Raw genomic sequence first — 26,691 nt, 5'->3', positions numbered from 1 at the left:
GGAAACCATCAACAAAATGAAAATACCACCTCACAATTGGGAGAAGATATTTGCTAACCATATGTCTGGTAAGGAGTTAATATCCAAAATATAGAAAGAACTCATATATCTCAACAACAGAAAAGCAAATAACCCAATTTTAATTTTTTTAAATGAGAAAAAGATCTGAACAGACACTTTCCCAAATGATATATAGATGGGCAACAGGCACATGAGAAGATGTCCAACATCACTAATTACTAGGGAAATGCAAATCAAAACTACAATGAGATGTCACCTCACACCCATCAGAATGGCTATAATTAACAAGGCAAACAATAACAAGTGTTGGAGAGGATGTGGTGAAAACAGGAGTGTCATCCACCACCAGCAGGAATGTCAACTGGTGCAGCCACTATGGAAAACAGTATGGAGATTCCTCAAAAACTTAGGAATAGAACTACCATACAATCTAGCTATTCCACTTCTGGGTATCTAACCAAAGAACACGAAAGCATGAATGTGTAAAGATACTTGTACTCCTATGTTCATTGCAGCATTATTCACAATAGCCAAGACTTGGAAATAACCTAAGCGCCCATCAATGGTTGAATGGATAAAGAAGATTTGGTAATATAAACAATGAAATACTACTCATCTATAAAAAAAGATGAAATCCTGCTATTCTTGACAATATGGATGGACCTTGAAGGTAGTATGCTAAGAGAAATAAGTGAGAAGGAGAAGGCCAAATACTGTATGATTTCAATCGTAAGTAGAAGATGAAAACAACAACAAACAAACACATAGATACAGAGATTAGACTGGTGGTTACCAAAGGGGAAGAGAGGAGGAAGGGGGACAAAAGGGGTGATAGGGCACATGTGTACAGTGATAAATGGTAATTAGTCTTTGAGTGGTGAACATGATGTAATCTACACAGAAATAAAAATATAATGATCTTCACCTGAAATTTATATAGTGTTATAAACCAATGTTACCTCAATTAAAAAAAAAGAAGCATTCAAAAAAGGAAAAGAAATTAAAGAAGACCTAAATAAATGGAAAGACATCTTGTGTTCATGGATCAGAAGACTCAATATTGTTAATATGACAATACTCCCTAAACTGATCGACAGATACAATATGATCCCTAACAAATTCCAGTTGGCTTTTTTGCAGGACTTGACAAGCTGATTATAATATTCATATGGAAATGCAAAGGACCCACAATAGCAAGAACAATCTTAAAGAAGAAGAACAAAGTTGGAGGACTCACATTTCTTGGTATTAAAACTTACTGCAAGGCTATAGTAATCCAGACAATGTGATACCAGTGACAGAATAGACATATAGATTAGTGGAATACAATTGAGAGTCTGGAAATAAACCCACACATTTATGGTCAATTGATTTTTGACAAGGGTGCCAAGAGAATTCAATGGAGGAAAGAATAATCTTACAACAAATGGTTCTAGGACAATTGGGTATCTACACGCAAAAGAATGAAGTTGTCCCTCTACCAAACACCATATACAAATATTAACTGAAAATGGATCAATACATAAATGCAAGACCTAAAAATATCAAACTCTTATGGGAAAATATAAGAGTAAATCTTCATGAGTTTGGATTAGGCTATGGTTTCTTAGATATGACTACAAAAGCACAAACAGCCAGAGGAAAAGATAGACAAATTGGACTTCATCAAAATTTTAAAAAAGTTTGTGCTTCAAGAGCATCAATCAAGGAAGTTAAAAGACAGCTCACAGAATGGGTAATATTTGCAAAACTTGTATCTGATAAGAGACGTATACAGAATATATGAAGGACTCTTGAAATTCAATAAAAAGGTGAATAATCCAATTAAAAATGCAAAGAATTTGAATAGACATTTTCCCAAATAAGATATATGAATGTTTCGTGGAAAGATGCTCAATATAAATAGCTATCAAGAAATGCAATTCAAAACCACAATAAGAAAGCACTTCAAGTCCACTAGGATGGCTATAATAAAAGTTACAGGTAATAAAGTATTGGCAAGAATGTGGAGGCATTGAAATCCTCAATCCTTCCTTGGTGGGATTGTCAGCCACTTTGGAAAAAAACTGTTTGGCAGTTCTTCAAAAAAGTTAAACATAGAATTAGCATATGACCCAGCAATTCCACTCCTAGGTATGAGAAATTAAAACTTATCTCCACAAAGCTGAAAACAATCCGAATGAACATCAACCACTGAATGGATAAAAAAATGTGTTACACGTGTGTAGTGGAATATTATTTGGGCATAGAAAAAGATGATGCATGCTGCAACGTGGATCAACCTTGAAAACATTATGTTAAGTGAAAGATGCCTGACATAAAAGCCCACATGTTGTATGATTCTATTTATATGAAATGTCCAGGATATGCAAATCTATAGAGGCAGAAAGTGGATTAGTGTTTTCCAAGGTCTGGGAGGAGGTAGGAGGTGAAGGCTGACTGCTGACGGGTATGAGGTTCTTATTGAGGTGATAAAATGTTCTGGACTTAGATAGCAGTGATGCTTGCACAACCTTGTGAATATACTGAAAAACACTGAAGTGTACACTTTAAAATGGTGAATTTTGTGGAAGTGAATTATTTCTCAATGAGCTTGCTCTACAAGTATATATATGGCCTGTCTGTGAGATCTTAGGCAAGTCCCTCAAGCTTTCTTCATCTTGGTTTCTTCCTTTAACAAATAAAGGAGGAAACAATCCCTGTGCCTTCCACCATGTGTGAGTAGGATGAGGATCAAATGCGATAAAAGATATAAAGCATAAAATGCTTTATAAATTCGAAGGCTTGTTTCTTTTATACTTCTAATTCCTCTCTTGCACTTACAGGCGAGAGCCTCTGCCACCTACCACAGCAGAATCTAGGAGGTCTGTGTGTAGTTAGGGTTGGGGTCATGAGGTTAGAAAAGCCAACCGTTTCGTTCTTTTATCATCCTTCTGTCACCTCACTGCACCCTCCTGCAACATACATATAGACGCTTCCAGCTGAGCAACATTTTCTCTGTTATGGTGTAAAGAAAGTCCTGGTTTTTTCTTCCCAAAGGGAAGATGCAAGCTACTGCATTAAGATGTGTGGCAAGCTTTCAAGAAACTTGATTTTAGGATGGAAATAATAAATGCTGCCTACAGTTGAAAGCCCAACAGGGGGCCCAGCAAAGTGGCTACTTGAGTAATCTCCCTTTTCCTCTTAGAGCAGCGCTTTTTTATACTGTTCAAGTTGTTTTAGATCAAATAATGGGCAATAAACCCCCCAAATTGTGTGTTGTTACCTGTGCCTTCCTGATTGAAGCCAGGGAGACTGGGGTGTGCATGGAACCTGGTATTCCTAACAGAAGCACAGTCAAACGCAGTTGAAGGATGTGTCTATAAATACATATAGACACATGCAAACTTGTGCACATGTGTCTTCCTTTATTTTATTTGATTGTGCCATTTGTGTATAACCCCTCAGGGTATAAATCAGTTTAACATTAATTAAAATGTATGAAGCCTCATAAAATGGTATTAAAATGCCAGGCTTCAGTTGCCACCCCTTTAGAAAAGGTCTATAAAAAAGATAAATCTTGCCCTGCTCATCTTTTTCACCCCGTCTCTTTTACATTCATGCATAGATACACACATAGAGCTCACGAACCCCTTTTCTGCTGGATTTTGCTTGAGTCTCTACAATAGCTCCCTGTTGCCATTGGGATCAACTCTGAATGCTTCAGCCTGGTTTTTATGGCCTGCTATAAACTGGTCCTGCCTTATCTATGCAAACCTGTCTCCTTTTGCTCCCTAACAAAGATCCTCCCCTTCAGGTCTGCATCCTCGCTGCTTCCTACTCACTCCATGCTTATTCTCCCCTCCCAGTTCCTCATGGCCTATCTATAACTTTTCTATCTATTTTCAAGAAGTGTTTTTTCCTTTGCCTCTATGAAGGTGCTTGGGAATGACTTCATCCTGTAGTAATCTCTGTTTTCACTGAGCTCTTATGGCACCTACAGTCTCAGCCGAGCATTCTCAACCATAGTGTTGTAACACCAATTGTGAAATGTGTTTTAATTTGGTAGTAATAATAATAATAATAATAAATTTATTTTTGGACAGATTATATATATGTATATATGTATATGTGCATGTGTATATTCAAGTAGATGCATCCTATAGTAGACATCCCTTTCAATCACTTGTATTCAGATGGATATAATTTCTTGGATGAGAGAGAAGGGCTGGAGTTGCCAGAATCCTGAATACACTTGTATGATCATCTTAAACATGTGAGGATTCATTTATACATTCACTCAATAAATATTTATTGAGTCCCTACTCTAATTCCAAGTATAGGAAACATTACTCATTTTGTATGTTGTAGAGGGGAAAAAGGTTGAGAACCGCTTGCTTATATGCTACAACTTGGCACCTAATTATATATTGTCTGATATGAGTCCCTAATTGTTTCTTGGGGTTAAGTTTTGTCTCCCCAGCCACAACTGAAGCTTTTTGAAGTTAGTGAAGTCTATTTTAATCCTCTGCAGCTACCAGTACAGGAATGGGCGTTCTGTATTTGGATGCTTAATAAGTACCAGAAATTGGTTAAAGGTTATTAGTGAGAGACTAAGATATTGGGAAAATTGAAGTGTACATGAGAGGGCAGAGAAGCTGACATTCATATTGTTCACTTAAAATTATAAACTATTAAGTTGTCATCACTCTAGCTTTTGTTTATTTTATATTTTAGTCTCCACCTGGAATTACATTAATTAATGAAAAGATGGTTAGTCTGAGTGTTCTAGCATGTTTAATTACTTCCCTTTTTAAGTATGTAAAATGTGATCATTTAAGAATTAAAAATATATTTAGAAAATAGAGTGTGTGTAGGTGGAAGGGGGACTTTTAAATAAAGTGTATGATTTTCTAGTGATTTGAATTAGAATGTAAAATAGAATCAGAGAATTTTAGAGCTAGAAGGAACTTTGGCAAATATCTAGTCCAATCACTTATTTTACAGCTGAGGAAATTGAATTCGGTCAGGGTAAGGACTTGCTCAAGGTCACACAGTCTGGAGACAAAATGAATGTGCTTAGTTATCTGGATGCACATGGCTGGCTCCAGTATCCTGGATTTTCTTTGTTAAGAATGGCAGAAGCATAGAAAGATAGAATGGATGCATGTCTATTACCTGGGAAATAACCTGCGAAATGACAAAGCTGACACACTCATTGACATGGTAAATTCTAAGTAGCTTAAAGAAATTGTTAACCATTTTTCTGGCCAAATGGCGCAAAATGAGGAAAGATAATAAATAATCCTGAAGTGATTGATGTGGTGATGGTCTCCTGAAGAGGACAAAGGGTTAGCTAGTTCCATGTATCTCTCTTAATCACACTTAATCATGGATTATTTCCTAAACTTCTGGCATGATTTCAGAATACATGAACAAAGAAGGGTTTTAAACAGGAAAGTATGCCATTCTTATGGTTTTCAGCATAGGTCTGTTTCAACCCATTTTTTTTTTCTACATCATCCCTCCCAAACTTCAGCAGAAAAGTATTCTTGTCTTCATTTTCTGGTTGATAATCATTTTCCTTTTTTGTTTTTTTGCTTGAGGAAGATTAGCCCTGAGCTAACATCTGTGCCAATCTTCCTCCACTTTATATGTTGGTTGCTGCCACAACATGGCTGATGAGTGGTGTACGTCCATGCCTGGGATCCAAACCCACAAACCCGGGCCGCCAAAGTGGAGTGTGCCAAACTCAACCACTATGCCATGGGCGGGCCCCTCGTTTTCCTCTTTAATTATAGCCTATATCCTACATAAATGCTATACTCTAAAATCTTGCTATTATAGTATTTGCTAAAGAGTAGCTTTTGGTATAAAGGGGACTAGGATTGTACTTTATTTTAACTCTTTTTGGTTAATTGAGGTATGATTACACACACGGGTTGTGTTCTTGGAGGGAAAATCTGTACCAGCAGAGTCTCCCTCTGAGGTGATTGTGCTCATCACAGAACCTTTTGGAGCTGGACTGGACCGTGGAGAGTATCCAGTGCACCATTTCCCTAAGGGTCAAATTGTGCTCCAAGGAACACAATCTCTGGAATGTGACCAGCGAAAGGGGTACCTTGATCATTTAAGGTTTGGAAACACACTGCACAGTCTGTTTCCTTTTTAGAAGTTTTCAATTTATGTGAGTACATTTTAGGGTTCTGAGAAGCGTTGCAGTCAAGAAACCTGCTTAACTTTATGCAGTGTTACACTCGTTTTTGCATAACAATTACTAACATCACAGGGCAAACAAGATTCGTGATGGATACACTTGAAAAAAACTAATTTAAGTAATCTCCTTATTTGCTGATTAGAAAACTGAGGATCTGTGAGGGAAAGTGACTTACCTAAGGTTGCTAGCTCCTTAGTAGCAGAGCTGGGGCAATACATCAATCTTTTGTTGCTAGGTGCAATATACTTTGGCACATTTCAGTGGAGGCTCTGATTCTGAGGGTAATGACAGGACAAAGTGCTACTGTTCTGTGCTACTTTTTTCCTGTTCTACCCTTTTGCCTCTCTTTTTATGTGCCATAGATTTCTTTCCCGTGCCATCTTTCTCTAAAGCAATTACAATGACATCCATCATACAATGCCTTTTGGTCTTTTAATTTTTCTCTTTAATGTTATAGGCAATAAACTCTGATCTATACCTCTTGATTATGTGATTTCTCTGCTTCTTCACATGGCCGGATCTTTCTCACCCTTCAGGTCTCAGCCTAAATGCTCCCTCTTCAGTGAGGCCTCCTCTAACCAATCTCTCTCTGTTGTCCTTTCCCCACCCACAATCATTGTTCTCTATTGCAGCACTATGTTCCTTTCTTTGATGGCACAGCACAGTTGTTTAAGTATTACAGCTGTTTTGCTAACCATGTGCCCTCAGCACAGTGCCTGGCCCAAAGTGAGTGCTCAATAAATATTTACTGACTAAATGAATAGATGAATAAAACAAGGAACTAAAACTGTCTCTGTTAACAGTTTCCTTCCATAAAAGTGCCTCTCCTCACCTTCCTTGGCCCTCTGTGTTCTTTGTAACACTTTTTTCATTGGAAGATCGACTGGGTAATTTGTGGGATTCCTAACCCATCAGTGTGGCCCGATTTGCCTACACATTCTACCCATGGACCCATTCCTCTTCAAGTCAAATAACACTATTTATCTCCTTCACTACAGTAAAGATGTGATTCAGTAGTCCCTAAAGAGAGCATTTTAAGATATCTAGATGTTTAGTAGGGGAGATTTAGTAGAAAAAACATTTGTCAGGAAGATAACAGATGAAAGACAGGTCTCCAGCACAGTAATGACATACTTCAATTGATGTGTTAGTTTGGATTACGGTTCAAAAATATTTACTTTCTCCTCTCAACTCCGTGGGATGAGTACATCTTCCCACTCCTTGACTTTGATCTCAATCATATGACTTACTTTCGTCAGTGGGATGTTAACAGATGTGATGTAAGCAGAAATGTGAAATATGCATGTGTCTCTTGTGCCTTTGCCATCACCATATGAGGAGCTATACTTTTAGCTTGGGTCACAGAATAAATACACATAAGCAGAGCCAAGCCCTGCTGGACCTGCAGCTTGAAGCAGAACTGCTCGGCTGAACCCAGTCTAGATCATCCAACCACTGTCAATCTACAGACTCGCAAATGAGAATAAAATTGTTGTTCTTTAAAGTCATTGAGTTTGGGGTACTTTTTGTTTGTTTAATTTTTTTTTTTTTTTGCCTTTACTAGCAATAGGTGACTGAGGATTGACTTCTGGTCAATCTGTTAATTTTATCAGGGCCTTTCAGGTATCTTTGAGTACTTCATTATGCTCTCTTTAGGATAATGCTTGCTAATGTCTTTCCATTCTAGTGAGAGACCCACCTTTGTTGAAACTTTTGATAAGATAGCTGAAAGCTTATCAATTTAGCTACTGCCTAAGATTGGGAGGTGGGATGGAGCTAAATTGACCTGAACAAGAGAGAAGAAGCTTGAACGAAGACAGGAGCAAGAAGGAGGAAGAAACTGGCAAACTGACAGCTGGTCGCCGAAGAGGAACTTTGGGGGAGAAGTGCCCATTGACAATTTTGATTAGTTGTTTGCTCTTTGGTGTCAAATTTTTCTCCTCCTCACCACAAAATCTCCACTGCCCACTATTACCTTGGAGAGTGCCTTTCTTTTAATGTGCTGTAGTTCTGAATCCTGCTTTGGGGTTGACATGGGCAGTCCCAAAGGCTAACCAAAGGCCTAGGTTTTAACATGTGGGTCAGAACTGCTAAACTATTGAAGCACCAGGATATATCTATAAAATGCAGGAAGAGGGAGCACTCAGGGGAAGAAAATGGTTCTTCTAGAACCTAGTAACAACTTTGTAAGCTCCAAGTGCTCGCAGGTATTCCTTTGTTCATTCATTGCCTGCCCTCCTCACCGTACTTTTCCCCTTCCTTTTACTCGCTCCTTTCTCTTTTCTGCTCAGATCTGGGTTAGTGCTTGAGAGATTCCATGAAGGCTCCTTCTGCTGTTACCCAAATCTTAACTACTGTTCTGTCCTGGTACCTGAAATGCCAGCATTAGGGATTCATTCATCAGGATGCAAGTGTCGTTTGTTTAAAAATACAGTTGACAGGCATAGAGTGGGTACTCCAGCGCCATTTGCTGAATGGTTAAACACTTTAGTAGAAACTTGCTTATAAGAGAAGTGCATTGGAGTGGGCTTTTTGATGGGGGGTAGGATACAATATGATTATTTTATCTTGTTTTATTTATTTTTAAATTATGAAATATTTCAAGTGGAAAAACATAAAGATCAATATAATGAACACCCATGACTCTAACCCAAAGTTAAATGCCAATGTCTTGCCTTTTTGCAAAAAATAGTTATGGAGTTGTAGCCCCCTTTGTATTCCAGCCTCCCTGATTGCATCGCTCTCCCCTCTCTCCTTGCAGGTCTCTGGTACCCTGTAGTTTATGTGTATGCTTCCCACGCATATTAGTGTATCTTGTGTGTGTATTCACAAATAATATAGAGTATTATTGCTTTTTAAACTTTATATAAATGACTTCTGTGTACATGTCTTTCTGTAACTTGCATTTTTATTTAACATTAGGATTATATTTATCCATGTTGATACATGCACGTCTAGATCATTCATTTTACCTGCTGCCTTGTATTATATTGTATGACTATAACACAACTTATTCATTTCTCTTTTGATGAACACCTCGATTGTTTCCTATTATAATGCTGTGACAAACATCCTTGAACATTCGACTTCTTCATGTGTGCAAGAGTTTTTCTAAGACAAATGACTGGAAGTGGATCTACTGGGCATTAGGGAATGTGCATATTCAGATTGACTAGATATTGCCAAATTGCTCTCCTATGTGATGTCCCAAAGTATATGAAATTCCACCAGTTTATGAAATTCCTCTTTTCTCTATTTTCTTGAAATGTTTGGTGTTGTTAGACTTTGCATTTTCCCAGTAGTGGGAATGGTACTTTGCTGTTTTAATTTACATTATCTTGATAACTATTGAGGTTGCACACATTTTCGTATGTGTTTTGGGCATTTAAATTTCTTCTTCCATGAAATGCCTGCTCAGGTCTTTTGCCCATTTTCCTGTTGTATTATTTTCCTTATAGATTTGTAGAAATTCATTATATATTCTGGATCTCTGTCTTTTGTCAGTTATATGTTTTAAAATCCAGCCTGTCATTTGTTTTTTAATGTGTTTACGATGTATTTTGTACATGAAAGTTTCAGATTTTCATATTGTGAAGCCTATCTATCTTTTTATTCACAGCTTGTGCATTTGTGTTTTGTTTAAGGAAGCCTGAGCATCCTGAGTTCCTGAGGGAAAAGAGGGCTGGATGGGCAGATGATACAGGGGGAGATAAATATCCTCTCAGTCTTGTTTTTCTCTTCTTTCCTCTTCCACCATTTCTCTCTTTTTCTCCATCCTGAAGTTGATGCCTTTAACAGAAAGCCAGGCTGCCTTTCGCCGTGATTTGTTCAATTTTACGTCTTTATATCTTTGCCTCTGTTCTGCTGGCCTGCTTTCTTCAAAACCTCCCTATCTATTTGGTGTCACCAGTAAACGCCAGTGGGAAAGTTTGGTTTGTGCCTTTAGGAATAAAAAAATCAATGAAATACACCTCAGGACTGAAATAATTGTGCGAAATGAATTACCTCATATAATAAAAGGTAACAAGCAACAGATCTCATTTGGTGACTTTCATTGTTTTTTGGTGAAGGAAGACTCTCTGAACAATCAGTTTCTAAACCTTCACTGCTCTGAATCACTACTGCAGTCCCACGGGGCCACCTCCATAAAACCCCCGACAATCTAATCAAAGTGGTTGTGACCTGGGTTGGAGATCGGGGAGGACGAAGAAAACTGAAGGGCCATGTTGCATCAAGCTTTCTCAGACTTCCCCCAACCCTTCCTCTCTCCCCACCCTCTACTACACATCGTGGCCTGAATTATTTAGTTACTCACATCAATCCATTTTTCCCTGTTCAGTGGTTGGACAATAAAATTAACTGCAGCAGGTGAATAATAAAAAGCAAATTAGTGAAAACAAACAAAAAGCTGCTTACGTGGCAATCTTTTGTGTTAATCAAAACCTCGAGGACAGGTTGGAGGATCAATATTTGACTACAAGATGAAAAGAAGAAAAGCTTCCATTGAGGATGGGAGGAGAGGGAGATGAGGAAAAAACAAAGACCTAAGGGTAGGGTTCATCAAAACTGGCCAATGGCAAAATTTCATCCAGTCCTCTTGTTGGCCTCTTAGGGAGGCCTCCTCTGTTTGAGAAATGACAGTGTTTTTTATGCACATATCAAAGTTCAGCTTGATTTTCTCATCTAGGGAAGAAAGCCATCTGTCAGTATTCTCTAAATAATCTACATAATTGACTTTCAAACAAGCTTCAAAGAAACAGGCATTTATCACCCTAATTGTGGCAGGCGGAGTGTGTGTCACTGCCATTTTATCAAGATAATGGTAAATGGCACCGGGATTGCTTCTCTCCTGTTTTCCCCCAGATTTCTTTCCATTTGTGCATACAGCTACATTCCCGTTTCAGCCCAAATTCAGAAAAATGCCAGCAAGGCTGCCTGGGCCTAGAACAGGGGGAAATTTTGCGTGCCTTTGACAAGCCCTGGAGTCAGCCACCAGACACCTGCCACCCTTCACTCTGCAACGAGGGACTCAATTCAGGGGTAGTCAGTAGGAGAACATCACTAAGAATCTCTGTACCAGGGCTGGGCCCCTGAGAAGCTCTTTTCTGTGAGCCTGGATTTCCTGGCTTGAAGTTCCCTTTGGGTATTGGTGGTGGGACAAGGGAGGGACACCCTCAGAACTATCTTGGCCTTAGCTTCTAGTCCAAGCTAAATGGGTTAAATAGCCTCCACTACACAAGTGGAATATATTAAAGGATAGTCTCCTTGTTTCCATAGACCCAGGGTGGGACTGAGGAGGTGGTGAGATTATCGTGAGGTTCTTTCTTCCACAACTGAGTCCAGCAACTCATATCTGTAAGAACTTGCTACTCCACAAAATATATATTTAAAAACCATATTGGCTCTGAGATCTTCCCTCAAATTCAAGATCCGGGACAACTCTGCCTTGAAGAATTGTCTTTTGTAATTTTCAAGGCAAAGGCCACTCTTCGCCTTACCTTTCCAGACTCGGAAATGTGTTTCTTTCTTTTTTTTTTTTTTTAAAGATTTTATTTTTCCTTTTTCTTCTCAAAGCCCCCTGGTACATAGTTGTATATTTTTAGCTGTGAGTCCTTCTAGTTGTGGCATGTGGGATGCCGCCTCAGCATGGCCTGATGAGCGGTGCCATGTCTGCGCCCAGGATCCGAATCAGCAAAACTCTGGGCTGCCAAAGTGGAGCGAGTGAACTTAATCACTTGGCCACGGGGCTGGCCCCTGAAATGTGTTTCTTAATCACACTAACCTTAGACATCTGAATTTTTCCTGTGTGTACACTGAGACTAAAAACCTAACATTGCCCAATATTTAGCAGAGAGGAGCAAAAAGTGAATTGCTAAGCTGGGCTTAAATTGAAACTTTCTGCCCCAGAGGATTGTAACCACAGAAGAAATGAAAGTGTTTGGGTTTCCAAAGAATGTTGAGAATTATTGTGATCTTGAACCAGTTTTTGGTCTTTAGCTATTGTGTACATATTTAAGCATATATACATAATAGCTCTACACTTTTATACATACACGACATATCAGATAATCGTAACTATTTCCCAGCATTGGAGGAAGGAAATATATAAGGCTTGAGTCATGGACATAAGACATCCTTTCTTCGCTATCCAGTTAACTCCACTACTGAACTGTCTTTTCTGCTGTTTTCTCTCTGATGCACTCAGCATGTGGCGTTCTGTATTCTGATTAAAGAGTGGAAAACAACAGCAGCATCTGGGCTGAATGGGGCAGGGAAAATCCAACTGGTGCAACCAGTTATGTTGGGCAGTGTTCTTCAGTGACTCAGTAAGAAAGTGAAGGAAGAACAAAACCTGGCACAGGGAGGCAGAAGCACTTGTTTCGTTTGGCACGGATGTCTCTCCCTGGCGGTTCTCACCCTGTGTACTCGAGTACAGTGGTGTCCTTGAAGCCTTCCCAGTTGCACAGTGAAATTTTGCTCATTATGTAAATTGCACGTATGTCAAAATTGAGGGATCGTACTTTGAGAGTGATATGTACTGCGTGAAAGTTGAGGCAAGTACAGCCCTCTTGAGGAAGACATAACAGGCATGGTACGTCAGGCCACACCAAGGAAAGATCAGGTGTGTCCTAGAACGTAGGAGGATTTTTCTTGTGGAGAAAACAGTTTGACTTAAATGATTTAGAGCTGAAGGGCAGTGACATGAAGACATAACTGTGGCTATTTTGATAAACACGGTGAGGTACTAAACACCGCAGTGGGGATTGTTTTGTATTTATTGCTTCCTTGTTTAATGTTGTTTTGAGGCTTTTAATCCTTTCAAGTGTGCTGCCCCAAATGCCAGTGTGACCACCCAGATGCAAAAGAGTAAATACTATATGATTCCCTACATATGAAGTTCAAGAGCAGGCCAAACTAATCCACAGTAATAGGAGAATTTATAACAGTGATTGTCTCTGAATGTCTCTGTACGTGGAAATGACTGGAAAGAGGCAAGGGGAACTTTCGGGGTGATGGGAATCTTGTTCTGAGTGGTGGTTACAGGGGAGTATACCCCTGTCCAGACATATCAAACTGAAAACTTGTAATCTGTGCATTTCATTGTATGTTAATTCTTTCTCAATCAAAACAGGAAAATGCAGAAAAAGAAGTATTTCCAGATCACAAGAACACTGAGAGGCACTGCCCTTCTGGTTAATTCAAAGTTCAGCTACTGCAGTTTGGGGCTATTTGTCATAGGTTTGTCAGGGGATCCATGAAAAAAATCCCTTTACATGTAAAACTCACTTCGGCAAAACCAAACAAAAGGGCAACTCCCTACATATTTTGTAATATAATTTTAACTTTTGGTTTAAGTGATATATTTACCCAAATCAGAGCTATTTAGTCTTACATGTCACCCATGTGAAATTCATTCCCTCCACAAACATTTGCTTCTGGTGCTCCTCAGCAGGGACACGGTGCCCTCAAGATCTTGTGAGTCTCTGCTTCATTGATTGTCTCTCCCACCAGAAAGTCTACCTGAGGACCAGGCCTGTGTCTGATTTATCATTGTATCCTCAGCCCTCTGCACAGGGCCTGGCCCATGGGGCAAGGAGCTAAGTCAACGTTTGTTAAATAAAGTGGTCGTTGATCAAAGGGAAATCTATATGTTTAACTAATTAATTCAGGGAATGGTCTCTGCTTTCTAAGAGCTCGCAAAAAAGACATCTGAGTGGGTGACTACTTCCATGGTCTAATTTGATGGCGCTCTTAAGAGGCTACATCTTACCCCATGCATTGCTCTTATTACCCTATTGCCTATCCCTCCAACCTGCCCTGGTCCTCTCTACCATTAGTAAAATTAGATTAGACAAAGGTGGGGACACCACATTTTCCAGAAGGCTCCAGATGAAGTGCATCTATGCTTGTTTCCTATAGACTTCTTTAGTCCCCTTCTGTTATCATACCAGTATGGGCTAGCATTAAAATTTAGTTAGCTGATACATGGAGATAGACAGTTTGAACCATAGGAAATGAAAACGGTTCTAGACTTTACACATTTCCATTCAGTGGCTTGGAGTGGTGTGGTATTAAGGCATTGAGCTAGAGGCAGTAGGCCAAGGGAAGAATTGGGCTCCTTAGGGTGGTGGCATAGAGGACATTAAAGGCATGCTTTAATATCACCTTATATTTGTCACTTTAATATCACACACTTTAATAACACACCTCAATTATATTATACCTAAGGATCCTTTTTTGAATGTTTGCAAAAGGCAAATTTAGGACAAAGAAAGGACTTAATACCTCAAAAGGTGTGGTGCAGGCTGCCGAACATATAGTTTTTAGGAAGGCTCAAAGCCATGGTTAAAAATCCACACTGGGTTAATGAGGGACATTTGAATACTTGAACCCTCACACATCTCTACCTGGGAGGTTGACAGGTTACAGGTTGAAGGAAATAACTAGCTCCTTCTACTAGACAGCCTTCAGTACGCAAGCCTCTAAATACAGTAAATACTTGTTATCTAGCTGAGTTGGTGAATGTAGAAGTGTTTTCTAATAGCAAGAAATGTTGGTAAAAAAGTAAGGCTGCTGATCACCGGAGCAGCCTCTCTATGGAAACCTAGGACCTTGAAGGATAGCTTGCTCTTTAAGGCTATTATGAACTTATCCTCCTCATGAGTGTCCCAGCTCTCAGCTCCATAAAACCTGCAATAACTGCTGTTTTATGACTTACACCTGGTCATAACACAAAAGATTGATTGGGGCTCCCATCCTACAAGGAGAGAAGACAGCACTTTCAAATATATGGCTGCCCAGTGGATTTTTCATGAGATGAGCCAAAAATGATTCTTCAAGATTCATGCAAGCAAATGTGGTCAGTGCCCAAGTCTGTAAATAACATACCCAATCTTTAAAGCTTACACTCCGACATTTTTGAGTTTGTGGTATCCTTATTAGAGCCAATAGTGTGTTAGAGAGATGAACTATGCTTTTACCAAAAAAATTTAGATTGAAATCCTTTAGGGAAAAAATATTGCCCCCTCTGTGTAGTCTTCCATTTTCTTATCTCCTTTTCCCACTCTCTATGAAGTTCAGAAAAATTTGTCTTAAATCAGCTTGATATGTTCAAGACTAGCATAAGCTGCCGACAGTTTTATGCAACTAATAAACAAGATTAAAAAATAAACAAACTCTGTTACTTTCCGTATTCGGAAATCCATTACGAAAAACAGCCCTCTTGTGTGGGAAATGTTAAATGCTGCTTTGTCAGAGGGTGCTGGAAATATGATAGGAAAGAATGACTTCCATATATCTAAATGGCATTTGAAAGAACAAAAATCAAGGGCTGTTAATGTAGCTACATCTTGGGATTCAGGTAATGTGTCCTGAAATTCATTCTGATTGACAGTTGTAAGGAGAAATCAGAGTAGGGCTGACCAAAATACCATCCCTTGAAAAACAACAACAACAACAGCAACAGGACTTCAAAACGGATCCCTCACATATCAACCTGATCTCTCCAAGGGGACTCCTTTCCAGCTAAATGCCGAATTTAATTCTGGACATCGCATTTCTTTGGAGAGATTTAGTACTTTAATTATATTTTTTATGTGTCACAGAACTGTAAACATAAATTATCTTTTTGTTTTCTTTATCTTTAAAGGAGAGCTTAGAAAAATAATAATGATTAAAGGTGTATATGATTCTTCTTTGAGTCTATTTATTGCTTGTGTGGAGAGGACAGTAGTTCTCTGTATTTGTGGCCAAGGGACCCTCTAGCCATAACTTCAGGCCATTTCAGGAACAACTGAAAGTCTAAAAGCCACTCACTCAGCTACCTGTTTTGCCTAGAGTGATGATGATGGTTTTGACATTTTTCTTCCTCTTCCTGAAATGCTTTGAACTGAACACTCATTTCTCTGCATGATGTTACTGAGCTGCAGCATGGGCTGGAGGAAAATCACTGGAAATAATTTTTTCAATTGTTAAGATATTTTAATTGGAACATTGTGGCTCAAACCCAGAAAAATCACTTCAATCCAAATATTGAAATCAGTGGTATTGTATAATATAGGCAGAATTAATAATCTAACAGAACTTCTAGGCATTTCTTTGCATATGAATACCTCATGGGGTGGAGTGAGATATTTTAAAATCAATTGGTCTTAAAAAAATCTTCCTATTATATCATGTCAGCAGTTGTTTCTCCTATGTATGTACAGAGCTATTTGTAATAGCGAAGCTTGCTGGAAGCTGTGCTGCTCGAAGACCAACCTTTTCCCAGCCTGCATCTGGCTTGTAGAGCATGCCAACAATGCTTAATATAATGGGTCACATCTGTCAAGAAGGATTATAAATTGTACCTGTGATGCCCTGTAATTAGTAACTCTCAAATGGCTCCAGCTGCTATTTCCCTGAGCATTTGCCTTGGTAACATCTTCTAGGAAATATAACTCAGAACCAAGAGTATTTAGGTCCAAAGGACACTGTCTGTAGTGAAATAGGGGCATTTTCTTCTAATCTAAAAGTCCCTCTTTTCTTGTTGCTCTCACCAAGTTTACCAGAGGGCCTTTCATCCAGAGACCAGTGAGGAATGTGCTTCAGCTTGTTGAGGAAAGATTTGGTTGTTGACTTTGTTTCAGAGCAAAATTCACCCATGAATCGTGTGAAAAGTAAATATGTCTGTTTTCTGTGTGTTAGAGTGATTTGAGAATGAATGTGAGTCTGTAACTGGAGACTTCACACTGGGAAGTTGACCTTTTGCTTGCAAAGGAGCTTTGCTATTTGGTTGGCTCATGGGTACATCTGCAAATACTGGCATACTGGGTTATGTTTGCAGATCAGAATTCATTACTTGTTGACACCTAAGGTGCGGTATGGAAAATGTAGGTTTTGAAAAAAATTATTTCACTAGTTTGAGAGTCAGTACACTCTTTCTTGGATTTATTTTGGTGAATTTCTAGTGAAAATTCATCATCTCATAAATGTCTATCTATTAAGAATGAACTAAAATCAGACCCTCACCTCAAACCATTCAATAAAAACTTGCTAGATAGTTTAAAAATTAAAATGTAAAAATGAAGCTATAAAATAATGAAAAGAAACTATAGGTATTTGTTGTATTTCTATATTCTCGTAGTAGCAACATCTTTCTAAGGATAACAGCAAAGATGTAAAATCGGGAAGAAAAAGATTGAGTAAATGCTACAAAGACAAACAAACATCTTCAGCTCCCTTTGTAGGTTAAAAATCCATAGTAAACAAAAATTAAAGGAAAAAACAAATGGGAAAATGTTTGTGGCAGGTATTAAGTATAACTGGTCTACTTAAACAGTCCTTACAAGTTAATTTAAAAAAGATGAAAACATAAATAAGAAAATGGACAAAGGACGTAAAAGGTAATTCAGATAGGAAGAAACAAAAAATGGCCAATGAATAAATAAATATTTACCTTCATTAACAGTCAGACAGATACAAACTAAGTCCATGCATTACACTGGCAAATTAAAAAAAAAAAGAAAATTTATATTGACAAAGGTTTGAGGAAACTGAGCTTTCATATACTGAAGTCAGAATGTAAATAGGTATATCTCCTTATGGGATTTAATGACAATATGTATCTAAATAAATCCATAAAATGTGCAATTCCACTTGTAGGAAGTTACCTTAAGGAAACAATTAGAGATGTGTGGAAAGCAGTGATTATAAAAATGTCCACTGAACCACTGTTTTTGTGTGTGTGTGAGGAAGATTGGCCCTGAGCTAACATCTATTACCAATCTTCCTTGTCTTTTTTTTTTTTTTTTTGCTTGAGGAAGATTGTTGCGGAGCTAGCATCTGTGCCAATCTTCCTCTATTTTATGTGGGATGCCACCACAGCATGGCTTGGTGAGCAGTGCTAGGTCCACACCTGGGATCCGAACCTGCAAGGTCTGGGCCGTGGAAGTGGAGTGTGCAAACTTAACCACTATGCCACTGGGCCGGCCCCTGCACCACTGTTTTTAATGGTGGAAGATTATAAAAAGAAGATAGCAGGAGATTGGTTAAATGAATTGTGTATATTCATAGGTTGAGATATTATATAATCATATAAAATCATGTTGTAATAGAATATGTATTGACCTGAAAAAGCAACCACAATATGCGCTGTGTTTAAAAATATAAAAACAATTAAAAAAATAGTAAATTAGAGTATGAGTAAGATACCATATTTTTAAATGCTACACACATACACACGTGTATATGTAGAGAAAGAGAGAGAGAGAGAAAGATTGGTTGACTGACTGAGACACAGAGTTATAGATAAAGACATCAGACTAGAAGTAAATGCTCCAAAATAGTCATCTTGGGGTGATGAGATTACATGCATTTTTCCCTTTCCTTTGAGAGGTATTACTTTTGAAATTAGGAATTACAAGCAATAAAGTTATCTATGGAAGAAGGAGGCAAATGCTATAAAAAGACACACCAACCCAGTCATAGAGAAGTGTTGCCCATGACCAGCTTTCAGGACAATGGTTACATAGGCCAAGATTGCCTTTGGAGTCCCACTGCCGTTTTTGTGCGTCCTTCTTTCTTTAAGTCATCATGTCCCAAAAACTTCCTGAGTCTCAAGTGTTTTCATTCACTCATCTATTCATTCATCCATTCAACAGAAGTTTGTTGCATTCATACCATGTAACAGGCTCAGTACTTGTTCCTAACTAATGCTCCATACTGTAAACATTTCCTAGTTGTTTATCTGCACTTACTTATCGGTCTTGGGGCCTTTATCTCAGACCCTGTTAGGTGACTCAGTAGGACAGCTTTTTAATGAGTGTGTTAAGTAGGTGATACTAGTATGAAGCTTGAACTTTAAGAAAGACCTTAAATGCTTTAACCCAAAGAGTGAGTAATGTGAAAATTGCAGGCAACTCTATATGGCTATGCTTGCCAGATTATGCTCCTCTCTCCTGCCCACACATATTCTGACCGGACAGCATGCTTCTAACGGTGTCCTCCCTACAGGGTCTGGGATCCCTATGTCGGAATCAGTCCCCTGGCCTCATGCTCCACTATCTAGGGTGCTTCTGGATATTAGTAATGTGTATCGGTTCTTCTATTTTCTTTATCCTGATCTTCTTCCTCCTGTGGCTTTCCTAGTTCTTGCCATCTGCCCTGCTGTGCCTTCTGGCATTTACATCCTTCTTTTCCATGACCTGCCCTCTTGACTCTGGCTTCCACACTTGTTCTGATCCAAACGTTTGCTCTAACTTTCCTCAGTACTGATGTAAATTTTTCTTTCACTACTGTAACAAATTCCCACAAACTTAGTGGCTTAAAACAATGCAAATTTATTATGTTATGGATCTGGAGGTCTAAAGTCCCAAATGAGTCTCACTGGGCTAAAACCAAGGCACAGGTGGGGCTGCATTTTCTTATGGAGGCTCTAGGGGAAGACCTGTTTCCTTGCCTTTTTCAGCTTCTCGAGGCCACCTCCATTCTTCGGCTCATGGCCCCTTTCCTCTATCTTTAAAGCCACCAACGTTGCATCTATCTGACCATTCTTCTGTGGTCACATCTCCCTCTCACCATAACTGGAAAAGGTTCTTTACTTTTAAGAAGCTGTGGATTGAATTCTGGCATCCAAAAGATGTGTCCACGTTCTAATTCCCAGAGCCTGTGAATGTTACTTCGTTTGGAAGAAGGTTCTTGGAAGATATAATTCCAGATCTTGACACAAAAGATCATCCTGGATTATCTGACTGGGCTCTAAATCTAATGACAAGTGTCTTTATAAGAGAAAGGCAGAGGGAAATTTGAGGTAGACAGAAGAGGAGAAGACACAGAGAAGAGGAGGAGGCGATGGAATCACAGAGGCAGAGATTGGAGCAGTGCAGCTACAAGTCAAAGGACACCTAGAACCACCAGAAGCTGGAAAAGGCAGGGAAGGAATCTTCCCAGAGCCTCCAGAAGGAGGGTGTCCCTGCCGACACCTCGATTTCAGATTTCTAACCTCCAGAACTGTGAGAGAATAAATTCCCGGGGCTTTAAGCCACCCAGTTTGTGGTAATTTGTTACAGAAGCCACAGGAAACTAATATAGGACCCCTGTGATTACACAGAGTCCTCCAGGATAATCCAGGATAATCTCCCCAGCTCAAATTCCTTAACTTTAATCACATCTGCAAAATCCCTTTTTCCGTGTAAGGTAACATAGTCACAGATTCTAGGGATAAGAACGTGGATGCTTTTAGGGGACTGTTCTTCTGCCTCCCACAATACGTAAATAGACGGTTCATCCTTAAAACCGTTTTTGCCCATGCCCTCCATAAGCACCTCCCAGGCTATTTTTCATATTTTGCTTCCATCCTTACTTAATTGTCTAGGATCTGTCTCCTGGGGGCCAATGTGGAATATAGAAAGCACAAAAATGTAGCGTCAGGCAGACCTGTGTTTAGATCCTGGCTCTTTATTTATTCTTTGTGTACCCTTGGGCAAATTATTCAACCTCTGTGACCTTGTTTCCCATCAGTAAAATGTGAGTAGTCATACACACACCATAGAGTCATCATGAGGGTTAAAGGAGATAGCATATATAATATGCTTGGCACATAGTAGGCATTCAATAAATGTTACTTTCTGTTTTTTTGCTACCATTGAATAATCTGTGAACCCATGGCAACGTATAGTCTTGACATAGATGGTCTGGTAGAGAAGATATTTTTGTATAGTGGTTTTATAATTTTCCTTCAAATCCCACTGTAGAGATAGCTTTCTAATCTGATTACACATGAGGCTCCCCCTCATATCATTACATTTTATTTTGTACTGTGATTATACCTACACAACACCAAAGTTCCTGGTTGAAAAGGGAAAAATTCTACCAAATTGGCTACTGGGAATGACACAGCTATAATAACAAATAAACAAATATTTATTGTGTACCTACTATGGTTGTGTTGTTGTAGTCATCAGGGAGTGAGATTGGCACAATACTTATGCTCAGGGGAAGACTGACAAGTAACTAGATGATTCTAATATAATGTGATCGGTGTCATGATGAGCACGAACACAGGGGGAGGTAGGGACTGCATAGCAAGGAATAAAGTCTCCCTGGAGTAAGTGATGTCTATTTTGGCATCTAAAGACTGAAAAGCAGTTAGTTATGCAGAGTCCGTCAATTGACTTAAACATTAATATTCGTAAAAATTTGGGGTATATAAATATAGCCATTCTTGTTTATTTTTAAAATTTTTAGTTATAGTTGCACTACTGTGATGGGACTCAATGGTTCATTGATAGAATTCTTTCAGGTCACTTGGAGAAAAAGAGGGCTTTTATTACATTTTGCACACATGACCCCAGTGGGCAGGCTGGTGGGTAGTAAACGTGTAGACACTATGCTGCAAATACCCCTGAATATAAAGCTCTAATTTAGAGAAGAGGGTGGATGTATTGTGGCGTTGTGGTCATGGTACGATGCTGAGTAGGAGGTGGTGCCGATGTTTGGAAAACATAGTTTATGGTTTCTAGGAATAATAATAGCAGCAAAAAAATGTTGTGAATTTATTATGTGCCAGGTGCTGTTCTAAGCACTTTTTGCATGTTAACTCATTGAATCCTTTCAGTAATCTATAGGGAGGTAATACTATTATCCCTATATCACAGATGGAAAAGGGAGATACAGAAATTAAATAACATTGTCTAAAGTTAGACGGTCAGAAAGTGACAGAGCGGAGAGCCAAGTTAAGACAGTTTGACTTGAAAGCCTGTGCTCTTAACCCCTATAGTAAGGACTTGCCCTTTGGGGAAAGAAAGGCCTTGTGGGAATGTAGACACAGAAATGACATATAAAAAGAGAAAACAGAAGCAAACGTTGACATGACCATGTAGCCGCATATCCAATAAGTGCCCAGAGATTGATGGAATGAGTAGAGTTACTGAGCCTGGGGTTGGGATAAGGAGGGGGTTACTTGGCTAGGAAAGTTTACAGAAAAAGAAATCTTAAGCAATGTTTTGTTAAGAGAGGAATGTAGTTACAACTACTACTACTAGCTAACAGTTTTTGAATCCCTACTATGTACCAGTAAGTGCTTTACATAATATCTAATTCAATACCCAAAGAAACCTTTGAGGTAGGTACTATCATACTTCCATTTTCTGATGTGGAAATTGAGACACAGAGAAAGTAATTTTTCCAGTTTCACAGCTCAAAAGGGGTGGAGCCAGGATTTGAACCCAGGCAGTCTGATTCTCCCTTAAATGTATAGAATTGCTCCAGTAATTCTTCTCCTTCTCTCTTGCATCAACAATTTTTCCATCTTTGCTGAATTATTCCCATCAGCCTTCAAACATACTGTAATCATTTGCATTATTTTAAATGTCAATTTCTCTGTCCTCCTACAGCAAAAATTCCTCAAAAGAATTGTCTCTGCTCACTGTTTCCATTTGCTCTTCTCCCGTTCTTTCGTGATCTCATTCCAGTCGGACTCTCTTCCCTACCACTTCAGTGAAACTGCTCTTGTCAAGGTCACCAATGAGCTCATTGCTAATGCAAAGATCAATTCTCAGTTCTCATCTTATTTGACCTTTTAGCACTATTTCGTATAGCAGATAATTCCCTTGGCTTCTGGGGCGTCACACCTGGTTTTCTTCCTCTCTGGCTGCTCCAGTTTTCTTCTGCTGGTTCTTTCTTATCTCCCCAACTTCTTAATGTCAGAGTCCTAGACTGCTTCTCACTTCTATCCATAACCACTCCCTCAGTGATACCATCCTGTCTTATAGCTTTAAATGCCATGTACATGCTGTTGAATCCCAAATTTATATCTATAGTCCAGATTTCTCTTCTAAACTCCAGATTTGTATATCCAGTTGTCTGTTTGTATCTCCTCTTGTATATCTAATAAGCATCTGAAACTTAATATGTTCCAAACTGAACTGCTGATGTTTTCCTCACTATCTAATCCTCCCATTGTCTGGCCCATTTCAATTAACGGCCATTCATTCTTCCAGTTGCTCAGGCCATAAACTTTGGCATCGTCTTTGACTCTTTCCTTTTTCTCATCCCCCCACCTCAGTCCAAAAGCCATCTTAATAGTTTATCCTTCAAAATACAATTTGAATCTAACCACTTTTTACCACCTTTACTGCAATCACATGGTATTATCTAGCCCTCAACTAGTCTCTCTGATTAGCCCCTTAACTCTCTAACCCAGAGCAGCCTGAGTGATCCTGTTAAAACCTGTCAGATCATGTCACTTTTCTTATCAAAACCCTCCAATGACTCCTCAGCTCACTTTAATCAAAATCTAATGTCTGTACAATGGCCTATGGCCCCACGCCATTGGTTGTTAACCATTATTACACGTTAGAATCACCCAGAAGACTTAAAGAAAATACAAATGTCTGGGCCCTTAAATAAATTGAAGCCATATCTCCAGGAGGGATAATGTGTGGTGTGGCCCAGGTATGTGCAAATTTTTAAAGTTTCCCAGGTGCTTCTGAGGCCAAGAGAGGGTTGAGAATCCCTGGCCTCATTACCTCTTGATCTTATCTTCTACTACTCACTGTCTGACTTATTCTACTCCAGTCACATTGACCTCCTTGCTAGAAGAAGCCAGACACACTCTTGCCTTGGGGCCTTTGCCTTAGCTCTTTCCTCTGCCTAGGATACCTGTCCCCAGTCCCTAGTATGACTCACGTCCTCACCTTCTTCGGGTCTTTGCTCAAGGGCTGCCTTCTGAGTGAGGCCTTCCCTAATCTTCCATTTAAAATGCATTCAACTTTTCTGCTTTATTTTCGTTTATAGCCCTTGTCTTCATTTTGCATACTATCATTTTTCTTATTTTATTGCGTATCTCCCTCAGGTAGAATGTAGACTCTGTGAGGGCAAGGATTCTGATCTGTTTTGTTTACAGCTGTATCCTCAGTGCCTGGTGCATAGTACGCATTCAAGAAATAAATTGTTGACTGAATGAATTATTTAATATAACAACACACAATAAAACAATGTTAGGGGAATAAAGTAGTCAAGTAAAATGGAAAGCAGAAGAAAGTCCATAGTTAACTAGTTAAATCTATTTGCTGAGGGCAAAAAGGTACTCACAAACTAAGTCTACATGAACACTAGTAGAACTTTGGATTTATTCTCTAGCTAGACAGGGGTTCCTAAGCCTTTTTTTCTCCATGAACTTCTTTGCCAGTCTGGTAAAGCTTATGGAACTTTTCTCACGATAATGTTTTTAAGTGAATAAAATGAAATCTATAGAATTAAAAAGGAAACCAATTATTTTGAAATACAGTTAGAATAATTATTTTAAAGATATAGTAATAGTATGTGCACCTCCATATTAATGTATTAAATCAGGACTTGGTAAACCTTTTCTATAAAGGGCTAGATAATAAATATTTTCAGCTTTGTGGGCCATATAGCCTGTTGAACCTACGTAACTCTGCCATTTGTAGCAGGAAAGCAGCTACAGACAATATGCACATGAATTAGCATGGCTGTCTTCCAATAAAAATTTTATTTACGAAAGCAGCCAGTAGGCATATTTTGCCTAGTAATAAGATCTACTGATGGGTCTAATAACTATCATAATTTTAAAGTAGCAAGGAGTGTAAATGATATTTTGAGACATCTATAGCACCTGTAATGTGATATGAAAATAGAAAATATCTGTGGTTTGTTTATTGGTGACAAACTCACAGTTACTGCTAATATTAACTATGACTTGTACACTTATAGTTGAAAGAAATGCTAAATTATAGTTAGAGGTTAGTGAAAATAAATATTTTTTTCCCATCCAAATTCACAGAGCTCCTGAATTCTCTCCATGGATCCCAATATAAGAACCCCGAGCTAGGAGTCTTGATAAACAGTTGAAAACTTACCTGTTAACAATTGATTAATCATTTAATTCAGAATGAATGACAAACCCTTCTGAGTTGAGTAGGCTTGGAATAGACACAGATTCTGGTCACACATAGTTTTGTGGTGGTGGTGTGGGGTGATGGCAAGAATTGATCTCCACAATATCCCATAGCCCTTAGTAAAGGGTGTCAGGAGCAGTTACTAAACAGATTCAAGCCTAGAAGGAAGCAAAGAGTGCTGACTACAATTGTTTGAAGCACAAAGAAGGAATGGGCAGGCTGGGATCGTCCAGCAATCTTAAAATTTTGAGCAAGTTGCACAAACTGATTGCATTGCCAAAACTTGAGGGCTTCGATAAGCCCTTTGTTGTATACATACATACAATGAAAAGAGATATTGTTAAGGGAAGCAGTGGAAGGCTGGTGACCTTGGCCAGAAAATGGTGGATCTTTTTCCTAAGATTCACACATTATCCAAAAGCCTCCAACTTCTTAGAATTCCTAATAAAAACTCCAAATATCCCAGCAATAACTTTTAGACACCACAATTTTCACTAATATTGCCTCATACCCAATTCTGCTTTATAGCGCGGTTCCAGTGTCATCGTAGCTACCACATTGATTGGGTCAGAGAATCTATGTGGATTTCTAACTGGATCCAAGTAAGAGCTTTTTCAGGACCTAGAAACTTATTGTTCCTTTAAAGTGGTAGTTAAAAGAAAAAGGAATAAGCCTGGTATTCTGAATTTATGGCAATAATGGAAAAATTGCTAGGGACTTTTGATGAAGGCGTTTAAAGTGAATGTAACACTGCATATATTGACTTCATATTTCAGTGCACATCCAGATCTATTGATTAGAGAAGGACTGACTCAAGCTGAGATTGATTTGATAGAAATCACAGCCTGCTTATTTATCATGTGGAGAAAATTTACACATCTACCTAGGCATAAGAGTATTACTTTATTGACTCTGAATTAAGTCTTGGCTGAATGTCAGATTTTTACCTGCAGCCTGCAGACCCCTTTCAGGACAATTCTTGTTTGCATTTGAGCAAGGAACTATGAAAAGAACATTTTTTTTTTTTTTTACTTTAAGTGCCAAGAAGTACTTTGAAAAATGTTAACTGTCAACTGGTATTTGTGGTGATACTAACATTGCTGGCTGAATGAAGTTTTCTTTCATACTATTTATAAAGAGAGCAAATGAAGAATAATGTTAACAACAAGAGAAAATTTTAAGCACTTTAGAAATACTTTTTCATAAATAAATATTACTATATCAATTAGAAGTCTCTACTTAATAAGGCAGGATGTTAAAGCAAGTAGTGTAGGAATAACTACTCAGAACCTATCTCTTGAGTAACTCAGAAGTACTTCCTTAGGTTAGCAGTAACTTAGCTAACATATACAAAACCCTTAGAATATACCAGGATTATGCTATATACTTTCATTGGTGATCCCTTAAAACACTTGCAAAAACTCGATTAAGTGGGTATTGATATATTCCCATTTTACATTTGAGAAAACTGAGGTTTAGAGAGGCTAACTGACTTGCCAGAGGTCCCACAGCTAATACATAGCGCTGGGACTAAAAGAGACTCTTCCTGACTCCAGTCTATATCCTTAACTACTA

General features: G+C 38.6%; 1 long non-coding RNA gene across 1 annotated transcript in view; it reads left to right on the top strand.

Moving 5' to 3' along the window:
* Window positions 1–26,691, top strand: part of LOC111771528 (uncharacterized) — a 181,822-nt gene that overhangs the window by 151,791 nt on the left and 3,340 nt on the right. The window lies entirely within an intron of this gene.

Source organism: Equus caballus, chromosome X, assembly GCF_041296265.1.
Source record: "Equus caballus isolate H_3958 breed thoroughbred chromosome X, TB-T2T, whole genome shotgun sequence".
NCBI classification, from domain to species: Eukaryota; Metazoa; Chordata; class Mammalia; order Perissodactyla; family Equidae; genus Equus; species Equus caballus.
The sequence above is the reverse complement of the archived record's forward strand: the minus strand, read 5'-3'. Positions and strand labels throughout refer to the sequence as shown.